Here is a 9,570-nt window from a genome sequence, read left to right on the forward strand (position 1 = left end):
ATTAAATTCTTCTCTAAAAAGAAATATGAAGTTTCCCTAAAAAATATTATTGGAAGATATACATTTCACAGTAAGTCAAAGCAAGTGTAGATATATAAGAAATCTACACATTTCTCATGAAAGCAAAAGATATCTCCTTTAATATTCAAATATTTCACATCTCTTACACCATTTATCCTGTTTATTAGAGACACATTGCCACCAAAATCCCAGGGCAGTTTTAGCTGATAAATTAGCTCTTTCTTTGACTACTCTCCTTGACTTTTTCCTCCAAGGGACATTAGACTAATAGGTATTCTAACCTTCATCCCAGTCCATTCACCCTCTAGATATATACATAGAAAGATACAACTGATCATTCAAAGTTTATATTAATACCCTGCTCAGCGCAAGACGAAATAGATACTTAAAAAAAATAAATTTAAAAGTCATCTAATAAGACTGACACAGTTGCCCAGACAGAGCTCTCATGGGAATACACTGCACCCAGGTATCAGCTGCAGGCTGTGCACTGTCCCACTACCTGGGAAGTGTACCCAGGTAGAGGAATTCCTCTGCTTAGTGACAGAGTTCTGAAAGGAGGTAAGTTGAGGAGCATCAGGGAGTCTGAAAGGCAGACTACCAGAATTACATTGCACACATTGTACCTTCCCTGAGACAGGCCAGACAGGCAGACAGGATGCAAGATGTGGAGGATTCCCTATTTTCTCCACTTATCTGAATGTATTGACTCAAGGGATAGGGGACAAAAGCGACAAATTCCCACATGATGCGGTGGGTATGTCTCCTCTGTGACTGACTCACCTTCTCAGGTGCCCTAGCAAAATAGGTACAGGGGTCTGAGACAATAACAAGGACTATGTTTTATCTATGTTGGAGGTGTTGCCAAGATTAAGTCATCAGTTTAAAATATAGTAGACAGAAGCTACCTTAATACCTGTTTGTTGGTACTCACAAATTCAGAAAAGGCAGCATCACCTTGACTGAATGTTGCCTGACTAAAACCGCCTTTCCAAATGACAAGTCCTATTGTAAGCTAATGAATACCTCTTGCTCATCCACATAGCAAAGTCCTCTGTATATATTTTGAACTTGAATTGCAGTTAAATTGCAAAGTTAGACAATATAACTGCATACTGCCTAGGTATTTAGCTCTCGCATTCCAAGGACCTGTCAATTAGACTTCAGTAGAAAAAGTGATGCTACTGAAATACATAGACACATGCACACTAGTTGCTTGAAACATGCAAATTTAATTTAACAGCTGAAACAACAGTTCTGCTGTTTCATCTCTTATCATCCCTAACAGTAACCAACAGGGGGTATAGCAGTTTGCTACTTAATGAGTTATAAATGATCTAATTAAGTGTCTCCTTGCAATTGTCTTTACACTTCATTAGTGATGTGGTTGTTTATTAAGATTGGAATTTTATTGCCAGTCTAATAATTCATTCAGTTTTAGTTACATTTATAAAGATTTTGATGTTATTATTTGAAAGAGGATTTTACAAACTACTTAAAATATTTTTCTCGCATTATTTATTCTTCAATAACAAATATTCTGGGTTTTTTTTCTTCAATGTATTGAACTATATGTTGAGGATGATATGCATACATGGTGTTTTGCAGATTATTTTACCCAGATTCCTTTTTCCTTTTAACTGTAGAATTTGGAGAAAATGGCATTTCCTATAAAATACTTGTATCAACTTAGTAAATCAACTGACAACCAAGTCCATCTCAGGCCAGAATGGACACCAGAAAATTATATTTTCAGTGGAATTTGTATTATTAAATTGCAAAAATGTTGATTCAATTCCTTATTGTGTTTATGTGTTAAGACAGACATTTAAAAAATCCACATAGTTTCTGAATAACCAAGCAAACAGCCATTAGAAACAGCTACAAAGGGAAGACATTATATAATGACTGCCAGTTCCTGCAGATCAGGAGTTTGGTCAGGAAGGTAGAAAAAGTATAGCAATTAAACTGTATATCCTCCACTTCAAAGACTTGCTATTTACAGATTCTATTTCAAAGATTAACTTTCATTCATGTGTATCTATTCTGTGATGTACTAAACTAACCAGCAAATGAAGTTTGTGGTGTTCAGCAAATACTCCATTGAACCTAGACAAGACAAAATCCTTTTCTAAGCTTATACTTGAATAATCAGCATCCTGCTTTGCTGAATGTACAATCATTGAAAGGCCAGTTTACAGACTGCTATTTGTCTATAATGAAGGGTGAAGATCACAGGTTTGTCTCTCTTTTGCTGTCTTTTGAGAAAAGCAGAAAAAAAAAATGTAAAAGGTTTTTTTTCCTAAAATTGGATTGAAGCTTCAAAATTCAGTGTATAATCCAACTATAAAGATACATTTTAAAAAAATATTTTTTTCATGTTTTTGTCAAATTTTCATTTTAATATCCTCATGAGCCCACACACATGGTGTCCAAATAGATAATGATATTGAAAAGCAGCCAGTTCATATTTTAAAAATATACATGACAGACCATTGGAAACAGCTGCCTTACACTAAACCTTCTTGTAGACAATAGAATTTGATGTGCTAAGAAATAAAAAAATATATACCTATCAGACATGGAAATGCATTTAGGAAAGAGAGAAGTGTATTTGTGATATCTTAAAGGTATAGGCAAAGAGTTGTTCCAGAAAGTAAACTAAACCCAAAGTGAATGAAAAACTTAGTAATTATACGCTGGGAATACACACACAATACAACTCAAACCAAAAGTAAATATATACCTATATTTTGGATTTAGCTACTTTTTTTATTTGCAAAATTAGATCTATATTTACTTTTTTGTCATGATCTTTTCTCCCCATGTGATTTTGGACAATAGGGTCAATTGGTACTGTTTTTCTCCATGAGGGCTATCATTCAACAAGATCTCTATGATGAGAAAGCTCAGCTGACAAAAGATTTAGCCATGATCTGCCAATCAATATGAGACTTTGTGACAGAAGACAAGCAGGAATTAACCTACTTAAAATTACATACTAAAAAAAGAGATAGGTATCTCCCTAGACATCTACATTTAGTCATAGTTCAGTCACTCTAGAAGAATTAATGCTATGTACACATTTGCTTGTACTGTGAAGGGAAAACTTCCATTGTAAGAAATTTCATTTTTCATGGCTAGGCTTCGCAAATGAAGATTTGGGAAGGCTCTATCCACATTTGTTACAGGCACGCTGGTGGCTAATGAGGCCAATACGTGACAGACATATCCGATGTAAGAAATTTATATTCTTTTAATCTCATCTGAACATGCAACCATATTTTTCTCCCCTCATTTTCTGTGTACTTGCATAAAGGCTCATCTTTTCATAGAAGTGCAGAAGCATGCAAGTTGAAAAGGACCTTGAGAAGTCATACAGTCCAATGTCCTACACAAGGCAGGTCCACTACGAGTAGGTTGCTCAATATCGTGGCCAGTCTGGTTCTGAATATCTCCAAGTATATCACCAAGAGGACTGTTCCTGAGTTGAATCACTCACACAGTGAAAGACCTTTTCCTTTCATCACGTCATAATTTCCCATGTTTCAATTTTTGCCCACTGTGCTTTAGCAACAAAATTTGTCATCCACTGTCTACCCTGAAAAAAAAAATCTTGTTCTGTTTAGTTCATTTGTTTTAACAATCTATTACTATTGGAAGTTGTAGGCAGTAGTAAGATCCCCATGATATCCTTCAGTTTTCAAGGCTGAACAAACCCAGTCCTCCCATACTCCCCTTGTACACCATGGGGTGCAGCCTCTGTACACTTTGATGGACTTCTACTATACTCACTCCTGGTAGTTAGTGCCTTTTTGTACTGTGGAGCCCCCAGTTGGATACAGTTCTCCAAATGCAGTCTTCAGACATTGAAGAGAAGGGAATAATCATTTCCCTTCATCTGCTGGAAGAGAATTAAAGGATTAAAAGTAACAATTCCAGTGCAATAGCTTTCTTAAATTGTGCAGCATTTCTCCTTCAGATCCTGAATAAGTTCTCCACTTTCTGTTTCTGTCTTCTAGTTCTGCTGTGTCACTGAATGGGTTGTCTCTTCTGTCTTCTGAGATAATCTGGATAGCTAAACATGGGTCACATAAATAAGAACCCCTTATGGATACCTCAGCTCTCAGGAAAACCACAGTTATGGAATACATATAGAGTCTACATAATTGAAGACTCCTTAAAGAAATGAGAACTGAAAAGAATGGGAGAGCATAGTGATTTTTTCCTTCCTTTTCTTTCTGAATCTATCTTGAAGAAAGTTGTCAGGTGAAACAAAGATATATTCAACTGAAAATTACAGGTTGGTGCTAAAAGAATTACTTAAACCTACTGTAGAATGTAAGGACAGTATTGCTATTTGTATTATCAATTTTCTGTAACCAATTTACAGTATTCAGATTTTCTATTCTTCATTATTCTCATTAGTTCTTCTGGACAGTGACTTTGGCTTAATTTCTAATTTTTTTCCAGTTTGTCAAGCTATTCTTCATTATAAAGTGTCACATCTGCTCAGTGTTCTAAAAAGTAATTTCTAATACCAACAAACAAGGAGAATCTGAGTTTACTGTTCTACATCTTTATTTCTGCAGTTCAGTGTTGCTTTATTTTTTTATTGCTACAGTACCTTGAAATTCACATGAGGTTTGCTATTCTCTTCACCCTTAGTCTTTATTGCCAACAAAATTTCCTCCCTCCTTCATATGGTCTTTCTGAATTGTTATTCCCCAGATGTACAGCTTGCATATTTCCCAAGATTAAATATCATTTTATTTCCTGCAAATAATTCACATTTCCTTTGGTCTTGCTAGATTATTCCTTTATCCACAATGGTATTTATAATACATTCCAATTTCATATTGTCTCAAAATTTAATTAATGTGCAATTTGCTTCTCCATCCAAAATAGAAATAAAGTTGATAAATAAAACTAGGTCTAACCCCAATCCTGACTACACCTCCTTGGCCACATGCAGTTTTACATAACTCTGCTGATTGACCTCTAGAGGTTTTCTATCAGTGTGATGGTACCAGTTTGAATTCGTTTAGTAAACAACAACGGGGATTTCATGTTAAAAGTATTCAGTACAAGATATATGAATGCTAATTTTGAAGACAGGTGGTATTTCAAGTCATGACAACTTGCAGACCAAGTTTAAGTGTCTTTATTAGAAAGCTGAAGTTCTGAAATAGCAGAGGTTATTTGAGACTTCTGCATGACACTAGCAGATATTACACATGTTCTGCAGGAAACCATCCTGAGACCAGAGAGGATATTCTCTACTATTAAAAGTGACACTAAGAAACAATATTTAAAACCAAATCACTCCTTTATTTTCCATATTTAGTCAGTCAAGTTCAATAAGAAGTTCAGAGAAGGTTCTTGTCTTATAAGCATACATTTACTGTATTTTCTCCTGGAGGAGTCCACTTTTTTCTCTTGACTAATGGAAATTGACAGTAGACCTCATTTCAGCTAACACTGATTATCCAGAAGACAAATATCTATAGCTCAATATGGCTACCCACACAGAGACATCAAGTGACATTTCAGGTCCCCTAGAATATATGAAAATACCCTCACAGGGCTAACAGAAAAGATACAGAACCTATAGGAAAATCATGCTCATCTGGAATAGCTACAATATCCTAAACATCTCAAAAGCACTAGATTCCCATCTGTATACAATGGAATTAAGCCTCTGTTCCACTTTGTGTTTGAATAGATCACCACCTTGCTTTTTCCCTTATCTTCTCACCCTTTTACTTGTAGCTTTAGTCTATAATCCTGTACTAAGACCTCTTCACCATTCACCTTACAGCTTTTAGTCTATACATTCATATTACAATAAATAGAACCTAGTAGATAACAAGATAATAGTCATTTTCATATTTGATAAATATTAACCAATTAATATACATGCGCAAAGATTAACAATCAATTAGCATGCAAAACCCACATTTAATTAAGCTTCTCTAACCAACACTAATACAGTCATCAACAGAAACTACACTGGGGATCTTGAAGTAGTCTCACTGAAGAGAGTAATTATACTAGGGAGAAAACATGAAGATCATCATTAGCATCATCTTCACTGTCATCAGTACTCGGTGTGTTGTAGAAGATGCCCAAAGAATTCTTGTCGGGTGACCCAATTGCTCTTCTGACCTGGCCACTGGAGAAAGGTTTCCCTTTAGCTTCGTCTTTTCCTTTCTCTCTCTGCTTTCTGCCTGGTAGCTTTAAATTGATGCATACCATCAATTACAGATCCTGAAAAGGAAGTTTTCTTCATTTGAGATTATTCCAGCTTTGTGTAAGAACTGCGTTATCACTCAGAGACCTACTGAAATATAAAAGCAGCTGCACAAAGGAAAAATGGAGAGGAAGACGGTATGTCTGAATTGGCTTGATACAAAACTGGGATGTAGCTGGTGCATATATCAAGATCAGGCATCAAGAAAGACTTTCACATTTTTCAGTGTGCATGAATTTAGATTAGATAATTTATCTCTTGGAATATAACTACTGAAAAAAAAACCGGATGGAGATCAACAAAACCTCTTGTAGTAATACATCTGATGAAAAAAAAGGTGTAACTCCCTTCTTTGCTTTTTTTTTCTCAGATTTATAGTTAGAAAATTGCCTTTTTTTCTAAAGTATTGGTACATTCTTTGTTGCAGAATCTAGATGTTTAAAAATTCATCACAGTAAAATGTGGTATCACCCATTATTTTTCATAAGGATTTTACTTTTTAAATAACATGTCCTCAAAGCTCCTGAGAATAACCCATATGTGGTTTGTAGCAATATTGAAAGCTTTCTACTTGTTTGCTATGTTTAGTTCTATAGTGTTACTTACATTCCTACATTATTTATGTGGTTTGGAGCTGCTGGAGAAACAAGCATAAATAAATCTCAATATCTCCAGAAAAGGAGCTTACCAACATACCTTGAGAGAAAGAAGGAAGGAAGATAAGACATCTCAAGTAGATCCTTTAAAGGTCTATTGCAATATCTTCTTTTTAGCCTGAAGGTGAAATAACAGTTATGAAATTATTAATCTGCTTTGGACAAAGAAAGTCCTAAGTTAGCATCTGAAGCCACTGAAATCATCCCCATTTCCAGAAAATAGTAGAAGAGATAGCTTATCAATTACTGTCATGGGCAAAACAGACTTGACTTGACTTGAGGAAAATTAATTTACTTCTTTGCTAACTAAAATAGAATAGAATAGTGAGAAATAAAGCCAACTATGAAAACAAGACTTTTCTTCACCTGTCTCCCAATAGGTGATGGAAGTGTGATGTCGGCATTGAAGCGGTAGATACTCAGAAGTGTGCATGTGCAAGGGGGTATAACAGTTGCTTTTGTAATATTACTAAATCTTTGTGTTCATTGGATAATTTGGATTTGTAAAACATTATTTGGTTCTAGTATTCAAATTCTTAGTTTTCAACATATGGTGTGTTTCCTTTTGCCTGTTACATGATTCTGAGTGTAACATTCTGATGCTCTTCCTGGAGTAATTGAAACATTGTGACAGAGCATTAGCAAAGGTTTGGTGACAGACATCCTTCTCTAAATTGCCTCTCTTTTAAAGCGGAAGAAAGCCAAATGTGTGTTCCTAACTCAAGCCCACACACATATCAACATCCAGTCATCTTGTACTAACATGACAACACAGACGAAGCCTCTCCCGTTCTGCAGGGCCATTCATTTATCCAGTATCTGATAAGACAGAAGTAGTACATTGCTAGCCCTCTCTCTGACATTTCACTTAACAGGCTGTTTTATTTAAGAGTAAGTAATAATTACATTTGTTTTCTGAAGTATTTTTCCCACTCTTTATCTTCTCCTTCAAAATTATTGCTGTTCACACTGCACTAAGTAATTTGTGTTATTGCTGATTAAATAAAATGGTCTTCTCATGCATCAGCATGCAAGTCGTTGAATACGTGTGACCAAGTAATTGTAAAAAAAAAAAAAAGTTGTAGATAAGCCTTTGTGAGAACTGCAGTATAAATGTGATAATAGGAATAATTTCTAGTCCGCTGTAGCTTACTGTTTTTTAATACCTGTGTAATCAACATACCAGTCAATTAACATTTAACTGACTTATCTATGTAGGATTTTTTGAACAGAATTGTATTTTACAGGTACTATTTTCATGTTTTCCAGGTAAACTCGCTGGGTAAAATAGTTACTGGGTAATCATCTATACATAGAATAATAAGTAGTAATACAAAAATAATTTTATTTAAACTATTAAAGTCATTGTTGCTTAGTAACTCTGACCAGCAGCAAGATTTTAAATAATTCAATTGCAACATCTACAGTTTAAAATAGTAACTTAAATTAAAAACATGTAATAGGTTCTACTCCAGTGTTATACTATACAGAATACTTCTCCAATACTAGACATATAACTATTTTTCCATAATTTTAGAAAACTATTTATTCACTGGCATTAATATCCTTAATATCCTAGAATGCACATTACCTTAATATGGTTTTCTATCATCATCACGAATAATGTGAATCTTAGTGTGGTTTGCAGTTATTACCTACCTTCTTTATGTCAATTATTCTTTGCAATTTTTATTGTTTAACGTGAAACACTGTAATTGAAATGAGTAGTGTACTGTTTTTAGCTTGGACAGTTAGTTTTCTTCATAGTAGCTAGTATGGAGGTAATTTTTGGATTTGCAGCCAAAACAACATTGATAACACAATGATGTTTCAGTTCTTGCTGAACAGTGCTTACACAACATCAAGCCTTCTCTGCTTCTCATCCTACCATGCAAGTGAATACACTGGGGATGCATAGAGAGGGAGACTTTTAACCAAGGCCTGGAAATGACAAGGGAAGGGACAATAGGGAGACTGAAGGAGGGTAGGTTTAAATTGGACACAAGGAAGATTTATCTTTTACAGTGAGAGTGATGAGACTCCGTAACAGGTTGCCCAGAGAGGTTGTGGATTGGAAATGTTCACAGTGAGGTTGTATGGGTTTGAGGGATCTGATTTAGTGAAAGATGTCCCTGTCCATGGCAAAAGGGTGTGTTTAAAGGTCCCTTTCAATCCAAGCTATTCTGTGCCTTTATGATTCTAGGAAGTTGTCAGGGAATACAGCAAGGACAGCTGACCTCAACTGACCAAAGGGGTAACTCACACCATATGCCATCATATTCAGTAAAAAGAACTGGGAAAAGAAGGAGGAAAGTGAGGGGGACTTACGATATTCACCTTTCAAGTAACTGTTACACATGATGGAGTACTGCTTTCCTGGAAGTGGTGAAGTAGTGAAACGATTATTTTTATTACGTTGCTTGCATATGCTGCTTTTGCTTTTGCTATTAAACTGTCTTTACCACAATCCACAAGTTCTTGCACTTTTACCTTCTTACTGTTTCTAGTTCTGCTGCAGAGGAGTGAGCAAGCACCTATGTGGGATTTAGATGCTTGCCAAGGCTAATCCACAACAAACAGAAAACTGTGCAATATTAGATTTTGTCTCTTCCTTCTTAGACCTGAACATGCCTATTCAAA

The 9,570-nt window shown here is 35.3% G+C and overlaps 1 long non-coding RNA gene across 1 annotated transcript; it reads right to left on the bottom strand.

Annotated features, from left to right (window-relative positions):
* Positions 1-5,331: 5,331 nt before the first annotated feature.
* Positions 5,332-7,050, bottom strand: LOC116783020. Its single transcript, XR_004355433.1, has 2 exons — positions 6,971-7,050; positions 5,332-6,291 (listed from the first exon to the last, which is right to left on the bottom strand). It is a non-coding gene; the product is annotated as an uncharacterized LOC116783020 (long non-coding RNA).
* Between the last annotated feature and the right edge of the window lie 2,520 nt (positions 7,051-9,570).

Source organism: Chiroxiphia lanceolata, chromosome 2, assembly GCF_009829145.1.
Source record: "Chiroxiphia lanceolata isolate bChiLan1 chromosome 2, bChiLan1.pri, whole genome shotgun sequence".
NCBI classification, from domain to species: Eukaryota; Metazoa; Chordata; class Aves; order Passeriformes; family Pipridae; genus Chiroxiphia; species Chiroxiphia lanceolata.